The following is a 9,150-nucleotide window of genomic DNA, read 5'->3' as shown; positions in this document are numbered from 1 at the left end:
TGGGGGCAGGAGGAGGAGGCATGAAAATGGGTCTGTGATTCAGGGTTTCTTGTTTGTCTCCTTGGCTTCTCTCAGAATTCTGGGTCCTTCCTACATCTCTGAACCCAGAACAGTGGAAACAATGTAGATGTGTGAAACAGTCTGTGTGGGGATAATATGAAAGTGAGAGGCTCAACCGTCTCTTCCAGTGGAACACAATTCATCTCCAGGCCATGGTGGCTATTTGGGAATACTGACCCAGTGCTGTTAAATCTCTCATTTATCAACAGAAGTTAGAAACATGGATTTTTTTTTTTTTTTTTGGTGTGAAATCTCCCAAGTTTTAAGTATTTACAACTTCAAAATTTTACAAATGACTTATGGCCAAACAAATCATATCTGTAGGCTTGACTTGACCAGGGGGCCACCTGTTTACAACCTATGATCTTGAACTTGATGTCTTGGTTTCCATTGTAAGATCAGTGTCCTTGTTCTCTCCTCACTATCTGACAGTTTGCTGACAAAGTACTTGTTGACCACACTCTGCAGTTGCATTTTCCTGACTCTCTGTACTCTGTATCCTCTACTCACTAAGACACACCTTTCCCCAAATGGTACCTTTTGCTCTGGATTCTGTTCCTTGGCTTTAACAGATTATTCACTGGAGAGTTATGTGGTTCACACCAAAGTAAGCACGGTATGCCGTGGAGGTGAGGATGAAGAAGGTGAGGAGTCTGGGTCTTTTGTTTAAAGATTTATTATGAAAGAAAGATGTCACCTGAGGAAAGAGACTTTCATTTCCCATTTCTCCCCTCCCTCCTTTTTTCTTCCTTCTGTTCAATGGTGACATTAGTCTGATCACTATCTTAAGTTAAAGTGTTTAATCTGAATGACTTGTATAGAGTTACGGTAATAGCAGTGCCTTCCCAATCTACCTTGTTTTCTTCTTCTTTTTTTAAAATTAACATATAATGTATTATTTGTTTCAGGGGTACGGGTCTGTGATTCATCAGTCTTATATCATACCCAGTGCTCATTATAACTCATACCCTCCCCAGTGTCCATTACCCAGCTGCCCTATCCCTCTATACCCCGTCCCCTTCAGCAACTCTCAGTTCGTTTCCTATGATTAAGAGTCTCTTATGGTTTGTCTCCCTCTCTGGTTTCGTCTTGTTTCATTTTTTCCTCTCTTCCCCTATGATCCTCTGCCTTGTTTCTTAGATTCCACATATCAGTGAGATCATATGATAATTGTCTTTCTCTGATTGACTTATTTCACTTAGCATAATACTCTCTAGTTCTAGCCGTGTCGCTGCAAATGGCAAGATTTCATCTTTTTGATGGCTGTGTAATATTCCTGTGTGTGTGTGTGTGTGTGTGTGTGTGTGTGTGTGTGTGTACACACCACATTTTCTTTATCCATTTATCTGTTGATGGACATCTGGGCTCTTTCCATAGTTCAGCTATCGTGGACATTGCTGCTATAAACATTGAGGTGCTGGTGCCTGTTCGGATCACTACATTTGTATCTTTGAGGTAAATACCCAGTAGTACAATTACTGGGTCATAGGGTAGCTCTATTTTCAACTTTTTGAGGAGCCTCCATACTGTTTTCCAGAGTGGCTGCACCAGCTTGCATTCCCACCAACAGTGTGGAAGTGTTCCCCTTTCTCCCCTATCCTTGCTCCCATTTGGCTGGGGAAGGGGAATAAACTGGAACAGTGGTCTTCAACATTTTTTGATTGTATGCTCCCCTATCTATAAAAAAAAAATAAATAAATAAATGTGTGTTATGTCCGAATGTTTGTCAACCCCCCTCCTCCAACAGTATGTTGAAGTCCTAACCCCCAAGTTGATAATTAGAAGGTGGGGCCTTTGAGAGGTGATTAGGTCATTACGGCAGAGCCCTCATAAATGGGATTAGTGCTTTGTAAAAGAAGCCAAAGCTCCCTTGCCCCTTTTACCATGTGAGGATACAACAAAATGATGACCATCTAAGAAGCCAGCCCTTACTAAAGATCAGTGCCTTGATCTTGGATTTTCCAGCTCCAGCACTGTGAGAAATAAATGCTGTTGTTAATAGCCACCCAGTTTGCTGTATTTTGTTATAGCATCCTGAGCAGGCATTTATCTCCTATATGTATATTTGTTTAATATTTTATCTGCAATCTAGTATTCTAGTGTATTTACATTTTAAAATGCACATAAAATATCAATTTATAATAATGAGATAAAAATTAATGAGCTAAATTCCATTAACTGTTTATACTCTATGGGGCAATAACAAGTACACTTTTTTTTTTCTTAAAGATTTATTTATTTTTTAGAGAGAGAGCACATGAGTAGGGGGAGGGGCAGAGTGAGAGGGAGAGAGAATCTCAGGCAGATTCTGTGCTGAGTGTGGAGCACGGCCAGGGCTCAATCTCAGGACCCTGAGATCATGACCTGAGCCAAAACCAAGAGTTGGACTTTGACAGTTAACTGAATTTGCCACCCAGGCACTCCATCAAGTACACTTTTTGGGGCGGATTCACCCATAAAGACACATCAGCCTCTAAAAAGGGTGCTTTTCTGGACTAGGGGAGTGAGTGGCTATCCCGATCTGCTCTTTTTGTCAGTTTTATATTGGAATGCTGTCCAGGATGGAAGTGCCCTGGTACGGACATAGTCTGGGGCTCCCTCCTTCAGTACAACTGCTGGGAATCTCAGCAGGCTCCTTGGGTCAAAGGGCTGCTTGTCAAGCCTTTGTCTCAAAAACCAGGAGCTTATGTCTCTCTTCACTTTGAATTTATTTCTTCATTGTATTAGGGTTGGATAGATCACCCCAAAACATAATAAAATGATGGGAGCTGTATAGAAGTCCCCCTTGGGGCTGAAAAGGTACATATCAATCCCAAAACACAAAATCGTTGGGCACCACATAATCATGTGCTCACTGCACAATTTAACTACAGTACTTCTCCCATTTCTGCCACCACCTCTGGGAAGAAGGGGGTTTGATTGTTTTTTGTCATATTCTCTGGATTATTGAGTTTATTATCTCTGACCTAAACCATGATGTCAGGAATGAAGTCAGAAGCTACAGTGTCTGAGGCCTCATCTTCCTCCCCCAAGCTCAAGGACAGATTTATTTTAACAGCTGTTCACTACCTGATCTGAATTACGGGACTTCTGGAAAGGTCAAGGAGAAAGCTAAACAGCACATCTGTTCCAATCATAGGACCATATTTCTAGGAAGCTGGAAAAACTAAACTTTCTATTGTAGAATATCTCAACAGTCATTTTAAGCATGATTTCACCGTGATTGTAAAGAAAGTATCTTCCTTCTTAAAATTCCTTTTTCTGGGAATACAGTTACTATAGTGAAGCCATTGTGTCTTGTAAGACACTCTTTTAAACGCTGGCAAAAAGCCCACCTGATTTTTTGAATTTATAAACATTATTTTTCTACCATCTATTTCTATGTTAATCATTGAAAACTTTATTTCTTTTATATGCTTTTTGATTGAAAAGCAATGATCAACAGTCATGAATGCACTCCTGTCTTGTCATTCAAAATGCTGTCTACATTTCTTTATCCTTAGCTCTTTTCAAATTAAATTTCATAAACTGAAATCATCCTCTTTCTAAAATAGGAAGGCATCCTGACTTGGACAAAGCTAAACTATGCATTCCTCTGACTGAACTGTCAAGCCTAATCCTTAATGTCCCTGCTCTTACAGTCTTAAGTCCTCACCAACAACTGTGCATGAATGTGCTGTGAGAAGAGACAGCTGGTTGGAGTGTCTCATTTTGACAAATATTATCAATGGTTCAGTGTCAGCCTGGGGAGACACAACAAATGGCATTCCACAGAGGTTACTTTGTGGGCCAGCAACATTTTAATCAGTGGCTTGGATACTGGAATAAAAATATGCTTAGAATGTCTGTGATGGACACTAATGTTCATGATGGGAATAGACCCAGTTCCTGAACTGCTATCTACCTTATAACCTTGCTATGGCTTGGAGAACCTGTGGGTGACTTTATATATAAAGAAATGGAAATCCCAACAGTACTTACCTTTGTCACCGACATTGAACAATTTGTTTTAAGGCAGGCCAATTTCTCCTATTAGTCTCTACCTACATCCTAGACTGCGTCATCTTCTCTTTGCTTCCATGGGACTAAAGCATCCTGATTGTTTATTCTCATTCCTGGTTGTCATTGCTTGCAATTCAGCCAGGACCCTCACAGCACTCTTTTTGATACACTGGGACTGTTAAGGCTTTAACTGCAACATACAAGGAAATGGAAGGGATTTTTAAAATTCCAAATAATAAGGATTATTAAAAGCTAGAAAAGCTCTTAAAAGTAATACTGATCATAGGTTTTCTGGTCTACATTAAAATGCAAATGAAGAGTCCCTTTCCTGAGTCATTCACTCTGTCTGAATCCAGACTCTAAACCAAGCTCTGAATCCAAGTTCAGCAGATTCCCATTGGCCCAATGGGATTGCTAATTCTTTTCAGATTAGGCTTCCTTGTCTTCTCTGTTTATTTTCTCTTTGTCTCTGACTCTCAAGCCTATTACCTTTCATCACAATTATTCTTGGCTCCCCTGGTCCTTTCCTTCTTCCTGGCAACTTGAAAGAGAAGGACCATTAAGGACCCCTTCTCTAAATTTTAAGACGTCCTCTATTGACCTAAAAATTACCCTTTTTGCCCTTCGGAGTTCCTGTCTTCTCTGTCAGTATTTATTTGAAATCAATTTACTAGGAATCATTGAGGCTCATTCTTTCAGCTTCTTAATGATTCTCTGAACATGTGTGTAGGCTTAATTCTCTATTAAGACCTCATTAGTGTGCTCCATCCAGAGGTTAGCTTCTGTATGTTATCTCTGGTCTCCCTAGTTTCCAGAAGGCATAATCCCATCCTACCTTGTTTTTGTTTTTTTTTTTAAATCTTACTTTGATAGACTCAATTACATTTTTTTTAAAAGATTTTATTTATTTATTCGACAGAGATAGAGACAGCCAGTGAGAGAGGGAACACAAGCAGGGAGAGTGGGAGAGGAAGAAGCAGGCTCATAGCAGAGGAGCCTGATGTGGGGCTCGACCCCATAACGCCGGGATCACGCCCTGAGCCGAAGGCAGACGCTTAACCGCTGTGCCACCCAGGTGCCCCCATTTTTTTTTTTTTTATCTGAGGGAAACCTCAGTGTGCAGTAACTGTACACTTATGGACTACTTGAAACACCCTAATTTCATTTATGTTTCATATTATGTCCAATATGTTAAGATCCTTTGGTGGTTCTTTTTTGATTATGTACATGCCCTTCGTTTTGTGTGTATGTGTGTGTGTGTGTGTGTGTGTGTGTGTTTCTTACATCCTTCTCTTTTCTCCAACAGGTGGTTTTCCAGGGTCTTATGATTATTTTTTAAAATATTAAATATGGTGAACATTATTAGTATTCACAAATACCCAATTCTCCTTTCCATTTCTGTTTAAGAAAGATTATACTTTCCAACCTCCCTTAGTTAGGTGAGAGCAGTAGACTGGCTCTGGCCAATGAAATGTGCATGGGTGTGATGTGTGAACATTAAGCTGAGACAATGAAAAACCTCTGAATTTCTCTAATCTGTCTTGTCTCCTGTCAAGACTACCAGCTATACTCTGGGCAGAGGATTCTGTCAGCCTCTCCTTACATGATTATATGAAATAGAGCTGCTGTTTTGTTGACTCACATTGGACATGTAGTGTGAAGAAGAAGTAAACTTTTGCTGTGTTAGAAACTTATATTTCAGGGATAATTTGTTACTGAGGTATAGCCTACTATACTGATTAATAAAACCATTATGTTATGAGCAGGGTCTAGCAATAACAAGCATTATCTCCTCTGGCAGAAGAGGCTCAAGATTCCCTAGAATGTAACAAGATGATAAATCCATTTTGATGTCCATAAACTGTAGAAGGAATGATTTTTTTAAAAAATAAGGAGTGATTTTTATTAAAGGCAAGACAACATTTTGATTTCATAAACATAGACAAATTCAGAGACTTAATTTTAGCATCTAAAGGTGCAGATTCTTTGTTTTTGTTTGGAAATTAGATTTCATAGTACTGTTTTCTCTAACACTCTTGTTTTATTCCTACCTTGTATTTCTAAAACTTTCATATCGAAGGAAGCAATCGAATATTTAGAGCTGTAAGAACAGGTCAGCTTCATGATTCCCACCCCACCCATGGGATCAACTGTGGCGTCGTACAAAGAATTCCAGTGCCATGGATTCCAATATGTCCAGAATCTGTCTTGTATTTTGCCTTCCAAACCTGCCTTGATTGCCTTACTTGTTCATTCCTGAGGCTTTTCTTGATGTCTGGTCTCTGGACTCCACCCTCCATTTAGACCTAATGTTTCACTTTACTTGCTTCCCACACCCTCATCTGGGACCCAAGCATCAATCCCCCTTTGTTCTTCAGCCAAAACCTATTTCCCTTCCCCCATTCCCACACTCATTCTCAACTCCTGGAACTGCTAAGCCCAGGCTCCTCACATTCCTAGGAAAAGAAGTCAACAACAGGAGGTCAGACAAAGAAGTCTGATGCTCATGCAGGTAGTAATAGAAATTATTTTTGGTTGTGATTTCAGGAAACCAATCTCATTTGCTTAAGACTTTTCTACGATCTTAATTATTTCTGGGCACACTGGTTGTATTTTACTTCTTAAAGGCATTGTAATCCATCAGTGTGTACATGTATTGATGTCCTGATGGTGAGATAGAAAAGAGAGAAGGATCAGGCTGTAAAGTACTTTATAAAGAAGGACAGTTTTCTTATTTTCCAGATGGGTCAGGGAGGCACAGCTGGAAAGACAATGTAGGTTTTTATCCAAATCCTGTGCTTTCATTTGTCTTGGCAGCTGCATTCTGAAGAGTGTAGGTCATTAAGAGGAAGCAGCACTCTGGGCTGAGCTTCTGTGCAAGGTAGCACTACAACAGGAGAGCTGTGAACATCATAGACACACCTATGCGCTGTCTAGTTTATATAAACCGCTGAATAATTCCTACACACAAAGAGGGACACTTTCTACAAAATATAGTTTAGCATTTCTTACATATCCATCTTAATCAGTATAATTTTGCTGAACTGAATGCTTTCATTTTCAGAGCTTACATGATTATGGCTGCCAATATTATCATAAGAAAAAAAATTATCAAAGTAATTTCCCTGAATGTGTAATGACTTGTTCTCTCTTCTCTCTTGTCCCAAGTATTCCTCAAGTGTTGAAAGAAAAATCAAGAATTACTGTTTTATTACTCATTTGTTATTACTAATTACAAATTATTGCTCCTTTACTATGTTCCCTTCCTCTGGTCATTTACAATCAGTGATAACTTCTAGCAAAGGCTGCTGATGATTTAAAAAATGTTCATGTTTCATAGCTTAATTCATATTTCTTTTACATTAAAGCACTTCCTGAAATAGGGAATAATTATGCAAAGTACAGTAGATTTAATGTGATCCAAGATCCAAGACATCCTGTTCTTCCTACAGTTGGGAAGACTGTTAAGTGGGAAAGGGGAAGTCTTCTTTTGGTAGTAGTCTGGCCTCTACCTGTTTCTTCTATCTTTGTCTTCCCAGCTTCTTTGTTGTGTTTTCGTTGGTGCTCCTTAGTTGACATTGGTCTATTGACTCAGGGACGGTATTGTTATCTCCTTGGTATTTATTTGAAACCTTAATGCACCTTAAATCTTCATTTCAACATTGCATGTTAGGTTGGGACTGCAGTATCTATGAAATTGTTTGGTGCTCAAACCACAAATATTAAACATTAAAACTCAATCTTGAAAGGAAGGGAAAAATTTAAAACCATGTTTTAATAATACTATCAGTAACTTAGCTATGTTCATGTATTCTCTCTTTCTTTTATATACAAAGCATGATTATATGTATTTCTCTTTCTGTTACCCAGCTGTTTTCTTTTTATAATGATTGGGATACTGGAGAAACAAAAAGGATGTTCAAAAAGCAAGAAGATGTATTTGTGTCCTTACAGCTAATGGTATATTCCAACATCAATGAAATGATAGAGTTTTAGGAACTCTTCTGAGCAGTTTTGCTCACTTACAGTATCTAATAGTGACTACAAAAAAATCGGTGAAGTCCACACTTCTTTTCTTCCTACTCAAAACTAAGGGTTTTTTGTTTTGTTTTGTTTTGTTTTTGTTTTTGTTTTTTCTTTTCTACTCAAGACATACAAGATTTAATTGAGAATGACATCTCATACTATGAGATAAACTGTATGTAGTTTCTTAAATAACTCCTATGCACAGCAACTAAAAAGACAAATGTAACCTGTAGGGGCAAGAAGCATGTATCTGTTCATTTTGGACCTTCAGCATCCAGCCTATTTTTTGGAACACGGTAAACAGGAAGTAGATATTTGTAAATTTGAAAATTAAGTGGTAATACAATATCAATATATGAGATGGTCTGGTTTAACTACCAATTTCTCCTCACTGAGTCTCTTCGTGTAAAATGGTTCTGGAATGATTAAAGGAATAGGGGTGCTATTCACCTTAGGGTCAGCATCTCTTCTGTGGTGCTGGTTCTGCATTATCATACTGGTTCTTTGTTGTCCACTCATCTGATTTTGCTTTCATATCGAGTCCCTGTCACATTATGAGTCAGGACACTTCTTTTCTTTCCTTTTTTCTTTTCTTTTCTTTCCTTTTCTTTTTTTCTTCCTTCCTTCTTTCCTTCCTTCCTTTCCTTCCTTCCCTTTCCTTCCTTCCTTCCTCCCTCCCTCCCTCCCTTCCTTCCTTCCTTCCTTCCTTCCTTCCTTCCTTCCTTCCTTCCTTCCTTCCTTTTTTATGGGACACTTCATGAACTTGAAGGGGGCCATACTAATCTTCTCTGTAACATTCCAATTTTAGTATATGTGCTGCCAACCAGGCACAGACCCTATGAGAAATATGTTAAAAAATTAAAATCATCAGTATCTATTTAAAATCTATATTTACAGGGCACTTGGGTGGCTCAGTCAGTTAAGCATCTGCCTTCGGCTCAGGTCATGATCCCAGAGTCCAGGGATCGAGCCCCACATTGGACTTCCTGCTCAGTGGGGTCTGCTTCTTCCTCTCCCTCTGCCCCCCACTGCTTCTCTCTTGCTCACTCACTCTCTCTCAAA

The 9,150-nt window shown here is 39.0% G+C and overlaps 1 pseudogene; it reads right to left on the bottom strand.

Annotated features, from left to right (window-relative positions):
• Window positions 1–8,827: 8,827 nt before the first annotated feature.
• On the bottom strand, window positions 8,828–8,919 carry LOC123780971 (U6 spliceosomal RNA; annotated as a pseudogene).
• Between the last annotated feature and the right edge of the window lie 231 nt (window positions 8,920–9,150).

The sequence above is a fragment of the Ursus americanus genome, chromosome 17, assembly GCF_024610735.1.
Source record: "Ursus americanus isolate L20-20 chromosome 17, mUrsAme1.1.p, whole genome shotgun sequence".
In the NCBI taxonomy this organism is placed as follows: domain Eukaryota; kingdom Metazoa; phylum Chordata; class Mammalia; order Carnivora; family Ursidae; genus Ursus; species Ursus americanus.
The sequence above is the reverse complement of the archived record's forward strand: the minus strand, read 5'-3'. Positions and strand labels throughout refer to the sequence as shown.